This window comes from Tenrec ecaudatus, chromosome 1 (genome assembly GCF_050624435.1).
Source record: "Tenrec ecaudatus isolate mTenEca1 chromosome 1, mTenEca1.hap1, whole genome shotgun sequence".
Taxonomy (NCBI): Eukaryota; Metazoa; Chordata; class Mammalia; order Afrosoricida; family Tenrecidae; genus Tenrec; species Tenrec ecaudatus.
In genome coordinates this window covers 52,102,425-52,116,742 of record NC_134530.1, presented here as the reverse complement: position 1 = coordinate 52,116,742, position 14,318 = coordinate 52,102,425, and the positions used below count along the sequence as shown (strand labels likewise).

General features: G+C 52.5%; 1 protein-coding gene across 3 annotated transcripts in view; it reads right to left on the bottom strand.

The window, feature by feature from the left end:
• Positions 1-14,068, bottom strand: part of EPB41 (erythrocyte membrane protein band 4.1) — a 204,065-nt gene extending 189,997 nt beyond the window's left edge. For 2 of the 3 annotated variants that reach the window (XM_075553215.1, XM_075553216.1), the window contains exon 1: positions 13,990-14,068. The gene's annotated coding sequence lies outside the window, so the exon portion shown is untranslated. The remainder of the gene's footprint in view (positions 1-13,989) is intronic. The other variant, XM_075553223.1, reaches the window with a different exon arrangement.
• Between the last annotated feature and the right edge of the window lie 250 nt (positions 14,069-14,318).

Sequence of the window (14,318 nt, the reverse complement as noted above, 5' to 3'; positions counted from 1 at the left end):
GGAAGGTTCCAGTTGAGCTGGTGATTTAGGTGCCCCCCAACTTCAGGTACATCTGCTGTGATCTCCCCAAGTCATGGCCCAAAGCTGGGGTGGGGACAGCTACAGATGAATCTACTGCAGACAAGGCTCAGCCATGATTCTTGCTGAAAAACAAAAAGCTGGATCTTCTGGGTCTAAGTGCTAATTACCAATAATGACATAATAACCGCTGTGGACTCCACAGCCAAACAACCCTGACTAGAAATTCTGCATAGCTCAGGCTCCGGAACAAAAGATTTGGGGCAATCCAACTGAAACCAATGCCCTAGCAGAAAATGTCAGACAAAGAAGGGCCTGGGAGTTGACCCAGCCAGAGTATTATGTGGCACACAAAGGATAATGACCTCTGACTCTCTCCTTTACTCTATTATGGAATGGGAATCTACTGGTGCTCAGCATAGTATAGGCCCCAGGAGGGGAAGTGGCTTCATTTACTCATTGGTTGGCTCCACAAGTATTCACTGAGCACCTACTATATGCCATACAATGGGGTAGAACACTGAGCAAGATACACAAATCGCTGTCACCACGAAGCTCGCCTGTCAGATGTATGTACTAATATTATGACATTAAAAGTCGGGTTTGGGGAACCAGTTTAAATCTGCAATGGGAGAGGATAATAAACAAAGAGTCCACAGAAAGGATAGTGTGTCAGAGATTGGTATGTGCTACAGATAGAAATACAAAGGGGGGAGGGTAAGGGTTTGGGGGAGGGGGAGTAACAGTGTTAAGTCGAGTAGTGAGGAAAGGCCTTACTGAGAAGATGGCCTTTAAAGGTTTAAGGAGATGAGAGAATAAGCCATGAAAGTATCCCAGATGTTCCTAACCCAGGGGCTGCCTGCCGGGACTTCTGCGCTGCCAAGCTAAAAGCCGACTCTGGGAAGGAAGCGTTCAGCTCACTGTTCCTACAAGGAGAGAGACCCAGAGAAGAGAAGTAAATGGGTAGGTCTTTCTGGCCCCTGCAGCTCTCTGCAGCCTCTCGGCTCCCTCATCTGAAATAATTATTATGTGAATGATTGAATGATCATTGCACATTTCTGAAGCCCTGCCTTTTCAGTGAACTGCTTTCTGACTGGCCTTTACTGATCTTTTCTTGTGGTTTCCACTAATCAGAGAACACCAATCATACCCCCAGTGCATCAGCTTCTGACTCAGACCTTTACATAATTGTCCAGTTTGATCCTCACCATCCTATGAGAATGGGCTGTGATTTTACAGCTGGGAAAACAGAAGCTGAGGGAGGTAAAGCAACTCCCCAGAGGTCTCACACTGAGTGGCGGTGCTGGGATTGACACTGGAGTTAAAAAGGTGGAACTTGTATTGGCATGTTTTAGTGTACCTGTTTTTTAACCACAATTTTTTTTTTTAAAGGCTGTGGTTTAAACAGGTCTTTGGGCTCTCCAGGCCCTACTTTTAATCCTGTAATCTGAGTAGAAACCTCTGCCATCAGTCCATTCCCTTCTTTTCAGACATCAGAAAACAGAAGCTCCAGCTCAGCGTAAGGAGCCCCTGCCACTCTCCCACCTCGTGGACTGTGGGGCAGGCTATCTCTTGTAGGCATGTAGGTCTCCTGTCATCCTTGCTCCCTAAGGAGAGCACCTCAGGGCCCCGTCCTGGCACAGGTTCCTCTGTGTTTGCAGAAGGGAAAGTCTGCCCTCATGTGGCTCCTGGGGGAGAGGCCGTGCATGTACAAAGCAGTATGGTGCTGCCACCTCAAACAACGGGGAACAACAATCCCCTACAAGCCATCAGTCCCTCTGCTGGGTATACACCCTAAAGAAGCAAGAGCCACCACACAGACAACCACATGCACTCCCGTGTTCAACACACTACTGTTCACAATAGCAAGAAGTTGGAAACATCCCAAATGCACATCAGACAAGAGGATAAAGAAACGTTGGTATGTACACACATGGACTATTACATATCCCCCCCGCCACACACACACACACACACACACACACACACACACACACACGGTGAAACCATGAAGCACCTCACAACATGGATGGACCTGGGAGAGAGCGACTTGGTGGGGGGAGGAGGGCAGAAGATGCTGAGCCTCTGGCTTTCAAACAGGTGTATTGGGTGTCATTTGTTCACAAGGAAATGCTATCAGTCAATCACAAAGGGACACCCAGACCATACCTCTAAAGATGAAAACCCTGGCAGAGACGTAGACCAAAGGAAACAGACTTTGGAGGCTCCCAAGGGAGCATGGGTGGTGGGAAGATGAAACTACAGACCAGAAGGCTGGCACGTGATTTGGGTGAAAGGTGGGCTAGAGATCCATCAAAGAGGGTGAGTAATCAGAAGAGGGACCGGGAGAGAATAGAGAGGGAGTGGTGGTGTTTGAACTGTTGAACGCAGAGCTGATGGTCTGAAATGTAAACCCCCCATCGACTTCACAATACAAATTCAGCTAAAAAGAACAAGAAGAGAGACCATGTAGCTTTGGCAACAAGAGAGGCAGAGGACGGGGCCAAATTTGGGACAGAGGAACAGCTAGAGTGTCCCAGCCACCTGGGAAAGGGCAAGTTGGAGGGGGTACAGGTAGAAGATGCTGAGCCTCTGGTTTTAAAATAAGTGAATTGGGCATCATATGTTCGATAGGAAATGGTATGAGACACCCTAAGTCTCTGGACTGGGAAAAGGGAGAAGAGAGGATGATTTTAGTGACAGATGTACCAATAGCATGTAGAGTAGGTACCTAACCATGAGGGTAAATTATCTTTATGATTAACAATCCTCATGGTAAAATCAGCCACAGCAAAGGAAACTGAGACTCCAAGAGGTAAGCCAAAAAAAAAACAAAAAACAAATACTAAATCCACTCCCATGAAGTCCATTCCCCAACTCATAGAGGCCTTGTAGGGCAGAGTAGAATTGTTCCTTAGTGTTTCTAAGGCTAAATCTTTTTTTCCCCCCTCCTTTGGGCCAAGACTATTGTAATAGCTGTTAAGTAGCCTGGGTTTCATCAGTACTATGCAATCATCTCAACATAATCATCTCAACATAATCAACATTTTATTAACAGACGGTTTTTAAACTTAGGACAACCTGCTAAAGGTCATCATGTAGGTTGTTCTGCTTAATTTTTTTAAATAAATCATTTTATTGGGGACTCTACAGCTCTTATAACAATCCATACATCAACTATATCAAGCACATTTGTACATATGTTGCCATCATCAGTTTCAAAATATTTTCTTTCTACTTGAGCCCTTGGTATCAGCTCCTCTTTTTTTCCCTCCCCTCCCCCACTCTTCCACTCCTTGTGAACCCTTGATAAATTATAATTATTATTTTCTTTTTTTAATCATTTTATTAGGAGCTCATACAACTATTATCACAATCCATACATACATCAATTGTGTAAAGCACATTTGTACATTCATTGCCCTCATCATTCTCAAAACATTTGCTCTCCACCTAAGCCCCTGGCATCAGGTCCTCATTTTTTCCTCTCCCTTCCCACTTCCCCCTCCCTCATGAACCCTTGATAATTTATAAATTATTATTTTGTCATATCTTGCACTGTCTGACATCTCCCTTCACCCACTTTTCTGTTGTCCATCCCCCAGGAAGTAGGTCACATGTAGATCCTTGTAATCGGTTCCCTCTTTCCACCCCACCCTCCCTCTACCCTTCCAGTATCACCACTCACATCACTGGTCCTGAAGGGATTTATTATTATCTTCATATCTTACACCATCTGCTGTCTCCCTTCACCCATGTTTCTGTTGTTCGTCCTCATGGGGGTGGGGGTGGAGGTGGGGGCTGGGGCTGAGGGTGGGGGCAGGGGTGGGGGTGAGGGTGAGGGCAGGGGGTGAGGGTGGGGGTGGAGAGGGTGGGTACTACGTTGATCATTGCGATCAGTGAAGACTAAATCTTGATTAGACAAATTTCATCTTTCTCCAGAAAAGCAGATGGTGGGTTTGAACGGCGGACTTTGTGGTTAGCGGCTCAATACTGAACAACCACCACTGTGCCACCAAGGTAAAATGACAGCCAAAGGCCTGGCCACACCTATTTCATGGGACCTTGCTATTTCATAGGACCTTGCAAAAGGAGGTCCTTGCAGGGAGTTCCTGCCAAGTGACTTGGTGCCATCAAGCCCCGCCTGCTTTGAATGGAGGCTCCCACATCTGTACCAAAAGGGTGCCAGCCAGACTCGCCAGCCGGGGACCCAGCCCTGCCCTGGCTGTGGGGCCTTGAAGAGAAGCAGGACCTTCTACCTACTCCTCTCCCCATCACCCAGAAAGGAAGACTGATCATCAGCTTCCTAGGGAGGTAAAAAAAGCTAATTTTTTTTTTTTTTTAATATTTGTCCCAGATTCAGGGCTACTGCTGGCTTTGGCTTCCAGCCAGGAAGGGGCCTCTGGGCCTGGGAGGTGGGGAGACCTAGACCTCAAGATAGAGTGTCATTGGGCCCAAAGCCAAGAAGGGCAAGGGGCAGTAGAGGAGCCAGCTTGACGGTGGGGGTGGGGGTAGGGACTCCAGGACCCCTCTGGAGCTTTAGCCTTGTTTCCTGTCTTTTCCTTCCTTTGTTGGCCAGAGCAGGCTGCCAGGGAAGGCGGGGAAGCAGTAGGTGGGGTCTGGAAGACTGCAGAGTCAAAATAATGATGAATTCATTAGAGCTACCTTTTATGGAGACCCATTACACATAGACTCTGGGTCAGGCCACTTGTGGAGATTATGGCACCAAAGCCTCCACCCTTCCGCGTGCGGAAGATCTGCTGAGCCCAGGAGACTGAGTTGCAAAGAAGGGACGTAAGTGACTCAAGACCACACGGCCAGGGTGGACAGGAAACGCACGTTGCTGACTCCCAAGAGAGACAACCACTGAGTCTGGCTGAGGTTGGTGTGAGGAGGGGTGGACGTGAGGAGATGTGGGTGGGAGGGCAGGGGCTGGAACGCGCCCAGAAGTCTCAGTGAGAAGGGGTAGCTATCAGGATACAGGAAGGAGATAGTAACAAGTGATCGTCTCCTCCATGACCACCCTGGGCACCACCCTGAGCCCTGTTGGCCTGTTCAGCCCCCTTTCCCATCACCACCTGCCTCTCTCCCTGGATGCCTCAGTACTTCCAGACCCTGAGCTCTTCGTGCAAGTTCAAGTTCAAGCCTTTACTTCTGTTGACCATCCCGCCTAGAAAGTCACTCCCTCTGCTACTTGCTTAGGGAGCTCTTACTGATCCTTCAAAGCCCAGCTTCACCGTTTCCTCCTCATGCCTAGCATTGATCACCTGGCCCTGGGGGGGAGGGGGGGCTCCCTCTGCACGTGCCCTTGCTTCTTATTGGATGGGCACCATGTCTGTGTTTCTACTGGCACCTACGCTGCCAGCTTCTCATGGCCAGAAGAAGTTCAGTGTTCAGTGTTTATTGCCTCTGCTTCTACTTTATCATGGAATCTTCCTCAGAGCCCTGCAAGGCAGGCAAAGCAGGTTTTCTTACTCAGGCTTTAGAGGCAGGGAAAACGAGGGCAAAGGAGAGGAAGTAACTTTATGAATGCGTGCAGATGTTCAGGGGCACTAGCAGCTCTAGAAGCCAGGGCTCCCCTGTGCCACACAGCCATGCCTGGCCTCCCCAACCCCAAAGCTCACCTCCCTGCCAGACCTGCTAGGGTCACCACAGGGACCCCACGGCAGGAGTGCAGGCTCGGGCCCAGGAGTGGAGACCTCAGACAGAGTGGCCATCCCAGGGGTGGGACAGGAGGTGTAGAGAAGCAGACATGTGGCTTCTACCCACTACCAGTTCAAACACCTCCTCCCAGATGTGCCCCTAGACTAGAGACGGTCCTCTCAGCCCCTCACTTCCCAGAACCTAAGTCCTCACTCCCACCTCTTCTTCTCCTGCCAGTCCAGGTCCACTGCAGTCTATCGTCATGTGTGGTGGGCTCTGCCTCCTCTACAGGCTCCCGTGCACCGGGTCCCCACTCCCAAGCAAGGGTCCAGGTTCAGCCTCTCAGCCACTCTGACCCACCATTCCGGGTCATCTTCTACACAAAGTGGGCCTCCCAGATACAAGCCTGAGCACCACATCCTTCCCACTGCCTGTGGGTCAAGTCCCCCTGACTCTCCTCAGCCCTTCTCTCCACCACATTCCCGACATGCAGGGCAGGTGTGTCCACCGAGGCACACATGTAGTCCTTGAATTTTCTTCTCTTTGCCTGAGGACACCTGTTACACTTAGAGGTGGAGTTGGTGGCCTTCTGTGTCCTTTTCCTCAACTAGACTCAGCTGCTGGGGCAGGGAGCATGCAGATGCCCTGGCATAGGTGATGCCCCAAGCCTAGCCCGGCACCCAGCCCAGAGCGAGGGAAAGCAAAGGGAGGCACATTCTTCCCCTCCCTTCACTCACAGGTGCCCTTCAGAGCCTGTCACAGGAGGCTCTGCCATCTGTCCCTGGCATGCCCCTCTGGACTGATCTTCACTGTCCCATGAGGGATGGATTTTTGATCCCAAAATAATACTGATAATTTTAATAATAACAATAGCAATTACTTCCTTTGTTTGAGTACACCCCCTGGTGCTTCATATGCATTATTTAACCCTCAAAAGAATCCTAGGAGGTAGGTGGTTCTTTCATTATTCCCAGGGTAAAGAGGAAAAACCAGGCTGCAAGAAAGGTTAACTAGATTGGCCAAGGTCATATAGCAAGTGAGCAACTGATACAGGCTTCAAAACCAGGCCTAATTTGGGGTGCAGTATCTGTGTGTTTGTATATGCCTTGGCGGCATAGTGGACTGCTAATTGTAAAGTGGGCAGTTCAAAACCATCAGCTGCTCCTAGGTTAAAAAAAAAATGAGGCTTTCAACTCCCATAAAGAGTTAAAGTGTTCCCCTCCCATGGAGATAGACAACAGAAAAATGGGCGAAGGGAGAGATTGATCGGTGGAAGACGTGAAAAAAAATTATCAAATGTTCATGAGGGAGGGTGGGAGAGGGAGGGGAAAATGAGGAGCTGACACCAAGGGCTCAAGAAGAAAAATGTTTTGAAAATGATGGCAACAAATGTACAAATGTGCTTGATACAATGGATGGATGGATGGCTGGATTGTGATAAGAGCTGTATGAGCCCCCAGTGATTTTTTTTTAAAGAGTTAAAGTGTTGGAAACCCACAGGGGCAGTTCTACCATGTCTCACAGGGCTGCTGTGAGTCAGAACCAACTCGTGGCTCTGAGTTTAGATTTTGGAGATTCTACAGGTGAAGGCGACTGAGACACAGAAAAGGTAGGTACGTTACTGAGTCAAGTCACGCAGCCAGAGTGGCTGAACTGGAAACGCCACCCTGGGCCAGGCCCAGTCCCTACCCCCACAATAGGCTGGCCAGGGCCAGGCTCCGGATCCTGCGTTCCAGTCCAGCATAGAAGAAAGTGGAAAGTGGGAGAAAGACACCAAAATGAGGGGCCCTTTCCTGAGCCCTCCCCAGTGTGCACCCAGGGCTGGTGGGCGACCAACAGTGATCAAGCCAGGCCCTGCAGAGCACCTTTAACTGACTCCTCCTCCCACCCATGTAGGGGAAGTATTATGATATGTATTTGAATCTTGCAAATGAGATCTTAAATGCTCAGACAAGTTAACCACCTGCCCAAGACCACACAGTGGAACAGTGAACAGTGGCAGTCCGTTAACTCTTCTCCCCCCTCAGGCCCTGCCAGCTGCTCAGCTCCCCAGAAGAAACCTCAAGGCTCTGCCATCCCCTCCCCAGGCCAGGCAGGGCCCTGAGTCCAGGCATCTAAGCCAGGGGCCACTCTAGAGCCATATCCAGTTCTCTCAGTCCGTACAGTGGCTCTGGAGTAAAATGGAAAAAGCTTAAAGGATATTATCCAGATAATGGTGATTTCATTTGTTGTAAAAATATATTTATGGCTCTCAGATCCTTTCTAAATGGTTGTGAGGCACAGGATCGGCTCTTCTGCTCAGAAGTGTGCCGGGCCCTGACCTAGGCCTTGCTCTCCATTGATGGAGGCCTCTGTCTGAGCCCCCACTCCACGCGGGTCCCAGGGCTCATGCTGAGAGAAGTGGCCCCCAGAGAACTCACAAGAGCAAACAGAGGATCATGCTCACTGAAGCCCCGCAATCCTGGGCACTTCATAGGCATTAGCCACTTAATCCAACACAGCGAGCACGACAGGCACATGCCCCTACGTTCATCTTGAAGTATTTACTAAGCCCCTACCATGGGGATCCAACAGTACACAGAATACAAATATCCCTGCCCTAACGGTGACAAGAATAAAAGAAGAAAAATTATGGTGTGAGGTAGACATGCATATCCCCCTCCTGCAGGTAGAGAGCTGAGACGCAAAGAGCCACGAGCTATAAATCAGTGGTTCTCAACCTTCCTAATGCCACGACCCTTTCATACAGTTCCTCATGTTGTGGTGACCCCCCACCACCACCATAAAAATTATTATTATTTTTTTGTTTTGTTTTGTTTTTTTTTATAAAAATTATTTTTGTTGTTACTTCATAACTGTCATTTTGCTACAGTTATGAATCGGGAAGCCCTATGAAAGGGTCATTCGCCCGCCACCCCCAAAAGGGTCACGACCCACAGGTTGAGAACCACTGCTATAAGTGGCAAAGAAAGGGTTCAAGTCCAGGTCTGGCCCCAAAGACCTCTGCATTGTATCACGTGATCCAAACTGGCCCGCAGGGTGATAAGGCTCCAGGAGACGTGAGCGACTGTGGCGAGATCTGACCTTCACAGAGTGCCCTACCTCTCTCTGCTCTCCACCCGGCTGCTGGTCTTCTGCCTCAGAGCCAGTGAAGGAGTGCGGGTCACTAACCTTCTGTTAGCAGCGCAGCACCTAACTGTTTCACCACCAGGGCTCCTGCCCCCCACCCCTGGGACCTCCACGGGACAGTCATTCAGCCAAACCCAGGACTCACCCAAAAGGCGCCGTTGTCAGGGTCATGCAGCCAGTCAGGGAGATGCCGGAAGTCGAAGTCGCAGAGGCACATGGGAAAAAAAGGAAAGCAGTGAGACACACAAGCCCCGTGAGCCCCCTGCCCAGCTGGGGCCAGGCCAGCCAGGACACCCTGCCCTCCCTGTGGCTGATGCTCGGCAGACACCCTTCTAATCAGGGCCCAGTCCTCAAGAGACAGCAGGGTCTCAACCAACACTGGCTGAGCACCGACTGGGTGCAGGGTGTTGAGGTACAGTTTGAAGGAGACACAGTGGCCCTGACCCTCATGGGGCCTAAAGTGCTGTGTGGAGAGACCCACATAGATAATGATTCTGGCGTGACTCCGCGAGCATTGTGGCATCAGACTAACAGAGCCCAGATCTGGCTTTGTGACCCTGGATCCCGTTTCTTAATCATGTCTTCATCAATTGGGCCACCTCCCAGGTTGCTGTGCGGGTGAAGTCGGTTAATAGGTATTAGATGGGAATATTCTGAGTAAACTGTCCATATGTATTAGCTGCTATTATGACAGGAGGCTGGAGCGAGTCCTGGCTTTGGCGGGACCTCCTGTGGATGCCGGTGAACAGGAACTGACCGGATGGCAGTGGGTCATGTGTGGGTCAGGGCACCACCAACTGGCAGGTCCCCTGGAGATTGAGACACTGGGGTGGAGGGTGGGGGGCCCTGAGCCCAGTGCCTGACTGCTGGGTCGCTGCTGAGTCAACAAGGGTGGTATTCTTGGGACTGCCCTCCAGCCCAGCGTGGGCTGCAGCATCTCTGCGGAGGGGCCATCAGAATCCAGAAGGACAGCTTTGAGCCGAACACCAGCCAGCCACCACATGTACACCTTAGTGACAAATGCTCCATTGCCTCTGACCTTCACACCAACCCAGGAAGTGGACAAAGGTGCCATGTATACTCTCCTTATTTTACAGAGAAGGCCAGAGACGTGAAGGGACTCCGCTTTGTGTCCTTGGCTGAGTGAATCACCTCACATCTCCAAGCCTAGTCAAGGGGCTGAGTGGGATTCTAACTCACATCTGCCTAGATTTTGTGGTTATAGGTTTTCCCTTGGCTTGTTGGTTTTCCAGCTCCTCCTCCCCCCACCGAACCCCCAACGGCTGCCATCACTCCAGTCTCTGCAGTACTAACTGCATAGCCCCAGAAAAGCTCGAAGCTCCAATCTCATTCTACCATGAACTGCCTGAAGAACAAACAAATCTGTCTCAGAAGAAAGACAGCAACAACAAAAAAAAAAAGACAGCAAGAATGCTCCTTAGAAGCGAGGATGAGGAGACTTCCTCTCACGTAGGACTCGTTATCAGGAGGGAAACGGGCCTCGTTGTGCTTGGTAGAGGAACAGTGAAGAAGAGGAAACCTCTCGGAGATGGATGGCCATGGTGACTGCAACAATCATGAGGATGGCAGGGGACCGACCGGGCAGTGCTCTGTTCTTTTGTCAGCAGGGTTACTATGAGGCAGAACCAACTCAAAGGCACCAAACAACATCAACACCTCAATCTCTTCTTCATCTGAAATAGCTGTCAACTACGGATTGTGATGAGTTGTATGAGCCCCTAATAAAATGATTTTTTTTAAATAGCTGTCAAACAGCCAGCCCGGCACATTAGCTGTGTTGAACCCAAACTTCTCAACCCCAGACTCAGCCGCTACCATCAGAGGCCCCTCTTTGAAGCCATCACCCCAATGCTGACTTCAGCCACTAGCCCACAGACCAAGGCATGTCTGCACTCAACTACTTTCAGCCCATGTTTTACAGATAGGGCATCTGAGACCCAGAGTTGGCCACATGCCTTTCAGTGTCCAGTTCTTGTTCCAAGGCAGAAGTCAAGTAAGGCTGGCCCTCTGAAAATACTCCTGGGAGGGCCCTAACCTTGGGATTGTTTCCTCTGCCTGATCCCCACCCTCCATGCTAGGCAAGTGGAGCCAGGCCTGGTCAGACAGAGGCAGAGCCACGCTCCCCAGCAGGTACCCAGGGAAGGGGATACAGCCCATTCCCCTGCCTGAACATAGATAAGGGCAGGGCAGTGTGGGTACCTCATTCCCCACTAGGAGGGCCCCCTCCTCACACCCCCTACCTTAGTGGGGTCTGAGCTTTGGAATCAGACCAACCTGGGTTCAAATCCTGCCACTTCCTAGCTGTGTGACTTTAGTCAAGTCAATTCGCCGTACTGAACTCCTGTGAAACTGGGGTAATGCCGCTTTCCCCAGAAGTTTCGAAGTATTAACCAAGTTAATGTTCTATAGTAAAGGCGAAGCACAGAGTGTGGTATGTAAGAAGTGCTCAAGATGAGAGAACATTGGCCAAGAACAGGGCTTGGGGACCCTATCATACTTGACCTTGACCTTGCCATATGCTAACCCCATCCACAGACAGGGAAATTTCAACCATGGTAAAAATGTGAGTGACTCAAATATTTAATCATCAGAATTCTGGATCTCCTCATCAACAGGGGATGGTCATATAGTCGGAAACCCATGCAAGAAAAATCACAGGCCCTCATGAGGGAGGGGGGTGCGGGGAGGGAGGGGAAAAAAGAGGACCTGATGCAAAGGGCTTAAGTGGAGAGCAAATGCTTTTTAAGTGATTAGGGCAAAGAATGTACAGATGTGCTTTGTACAATTGATGTATGTATATGTATGGACTGTGATAAGAGTTGTATGAGTCCCTAATAAAATGTTAAAAAAAATTTTAAATCATAGGCCACCAGGACCTCTGAGGTAAGGCTTTGGCAAGCATCCTATCCAGCTCTATGGATAGGCTATGTGAGGCACAGTAGGTGCTCAGGGAAGGCTTAGGAGGCAACCAAATGAAGGGCCTCTCTGGTCCCACAGCTCAGGCTCCTTCTCCAGGGGTCTCTCATTACACCTCCCCTCCCTACTCCCACCTCAGCCTCTGTCGCCCTGCAGCCCAGGACCCATCAGCTGGGACTGGTTCCAGCTACCAGAGCCCTGGGCCTCTTCGGGGCCTGTACAGCGTCAGCATCTTCCCAGCCAGGCTGGGATGTTTCTGGCCAGCACCACCAACCAGGCTCCTGGCCAGAGTCCACTCTGCAGAGGGGGTGCTGGCCATGCCCTGGGGGTAGGGCAGCCCGGAGGCTGGGAGAGCTTCTACTGGCCCCTGGGCCCTATAGGAGGGACCCTGGCCCAGCCTGGGTGGTACAGGGATGGACCTTTCAGGAGACAGATGGGCGGGTGGCCTCTCGGCCTTCGTGAGTGCCACCCACATACCCAGGCACTCCTTCCACACCCAACATCATTGGGATCTGGCAGGCCCTAGCTCAGGATTTCCCCACACCATTCGCTTCTGAAAATACCCCAGTGACAGGCTCTCTGACCAGCGACCATCCCAGTCTTTACTTTCATTGCTTCGTCTGGTTTAAGACCTGTAAAGTCCAGATTATTGACTAAGAAAGAAGTAGGAAGGTAAGGCTCAGAGAGGTGAAGTGACCTTTTCAAGGTCACACAGCAAGAAAGTGGTGGCAGGGCCAGAATTTAACCCTGTATGCAAAACCTACAGGGTACCAGATGTCCTCTCTCCACTTCCAGAACCTTTGGGCTCCCTTTCTTCCTCTGCATCTAACCCAAACTTTCCATTTCCCTTTGCAAAACTTCCCTTCCCCTATTTCTAGTCTGAATGAATAATTCTCACCTCACGGCTGCTATAACACCTTGTTTACATGCGCCAAACAACAGCTGGGTGGGGAAGTTATTTCTGAGGTGTATGTCTTTCTGCTAACCAAGTGGGCATGGGAGGCAGAGACTGGCCCTAGTCACAGCTTCTTAGACATGACAGCCTGTTACTTCTACCCACCCACCCACAGTGCAAAAGTCCCTCTGGCCTCTGTGCTCGTCTGGGCCTGCATTGGTATGGAGTGGAGGCTTGCTGAAGCCAGGATCCCGAGATCCATCCTACGGGGCTCTGTGCCAGTACACGGATCCTCCCACTCGCCTTTGCTAGCTACTGATCAGACCCGGTCTGACCCGCCTTGGTTCTCATAGGGATTCCTGGCTGCCCTAAGCCCTGGCCCCCACCCCCACACACATCCCCCAGCCAGGCTGTAAGGGAAGGAGGGGGCTAGGGACTTGAAGTCACTTCCAGCCACTCCCTCCCACGGGAGGGTGTGGGTCCTAACATAGCCTACCTCCCCCAACCCTCCTCACCTTAGCTAGGGTCTGTCCAGGCAGGTCGTGCCTACAACTTGTTAGAGGGGAAGGGGCCTGTTCTCCCCAAGAGGTGGAAACTGCCGGAAAGTATGAAAGGGAGACACCCCAGGAAAAGGCAGTGGGCAGAGACAGGGAGAAACGGAGCCACAGGGATGCGAGCCAGCAGAAGCCGGAGCCGACGGGGGACGGGAAGGCCTGCGGTGGAGGTGGGGGGCCCCAGATTGCCTCTGGAGCGGAGTGGGGCCGGGGGCCCGGGCGGCCACGCGAGAGCCAGCCCGGCGCTCTGAGCGGGCGCCCCAGCTCGCCGGTCCCTCCGTCGCGAAACTCAAAGTCAGTTACGTAAGGGCCCGAAAGCGGCGCGAGGATCCAGCCGGGGCGCCCCCTCCCGCCGCGCGTCCGCCCCCCCCCCCCCCCAGCGCTGCGGCGGCCGGCGGAGCGGCGGGCAGGGCCGGCAGGGCGGGGTCCGGGCGGCCTCCGGCTGCGGCGCTCCACGAGACCCGCTCGCGGGAAGCGAAGCCCGGACCCCCGCCCCGGGCAGGCGGCCCCGCCAAGCGACGCCCGTCCTGCTCCGGCCACGAGCTCCCGCACTCTCTCGCCTCCTGCCCGTGCCCCTGTCGGGACCCCGAACTTCAGACACGGAGCCCCTCCGCACCCGCACCTTGGACCCTGCAGCCCAGGACCCCTGAAGCGCCTTCCCCGGAGCCAGACGTGCCCCTGCGGACCCTTAGACCCCAATCTCGCCCCTCCCAGGACGGCCAGCGCCCTTGCGGGGAGTGGGGGGTGTCCATCGGAACCTTACCCCGTCCCTCCCGGGGCCCTGGGATCACTCCCCAGGTAGCCCAGGCTCACCTGAGTGGGTCGGGCTGGGGACCTGGCGCGCCAGGCAGGGCCGCCTTCTCGTTCCCCGCCGCTCGCGCCCTTTAAGAGGTTCCTGCCACTTTGCCCCGCCGGGGGCCTCCACCTGCACTGACAGGGCAACTCCGACGCGAGGCCCCGCCCCGGACCCGCGAGGCCCTCTGATTGGAACAATCAACTGCCAATCGGCCGGGCGGCGGGGCGGGCGGGGCCGAGGAGTACCAGTGTCGCAACCGGGAAGGGGTGGGGGCTGCAGGTGCCGCCTTACACGGGCGCCCAGCTTCTGGCAGCCCCTAGAAAACCGGGGTGGGCAGGTAAGGGCC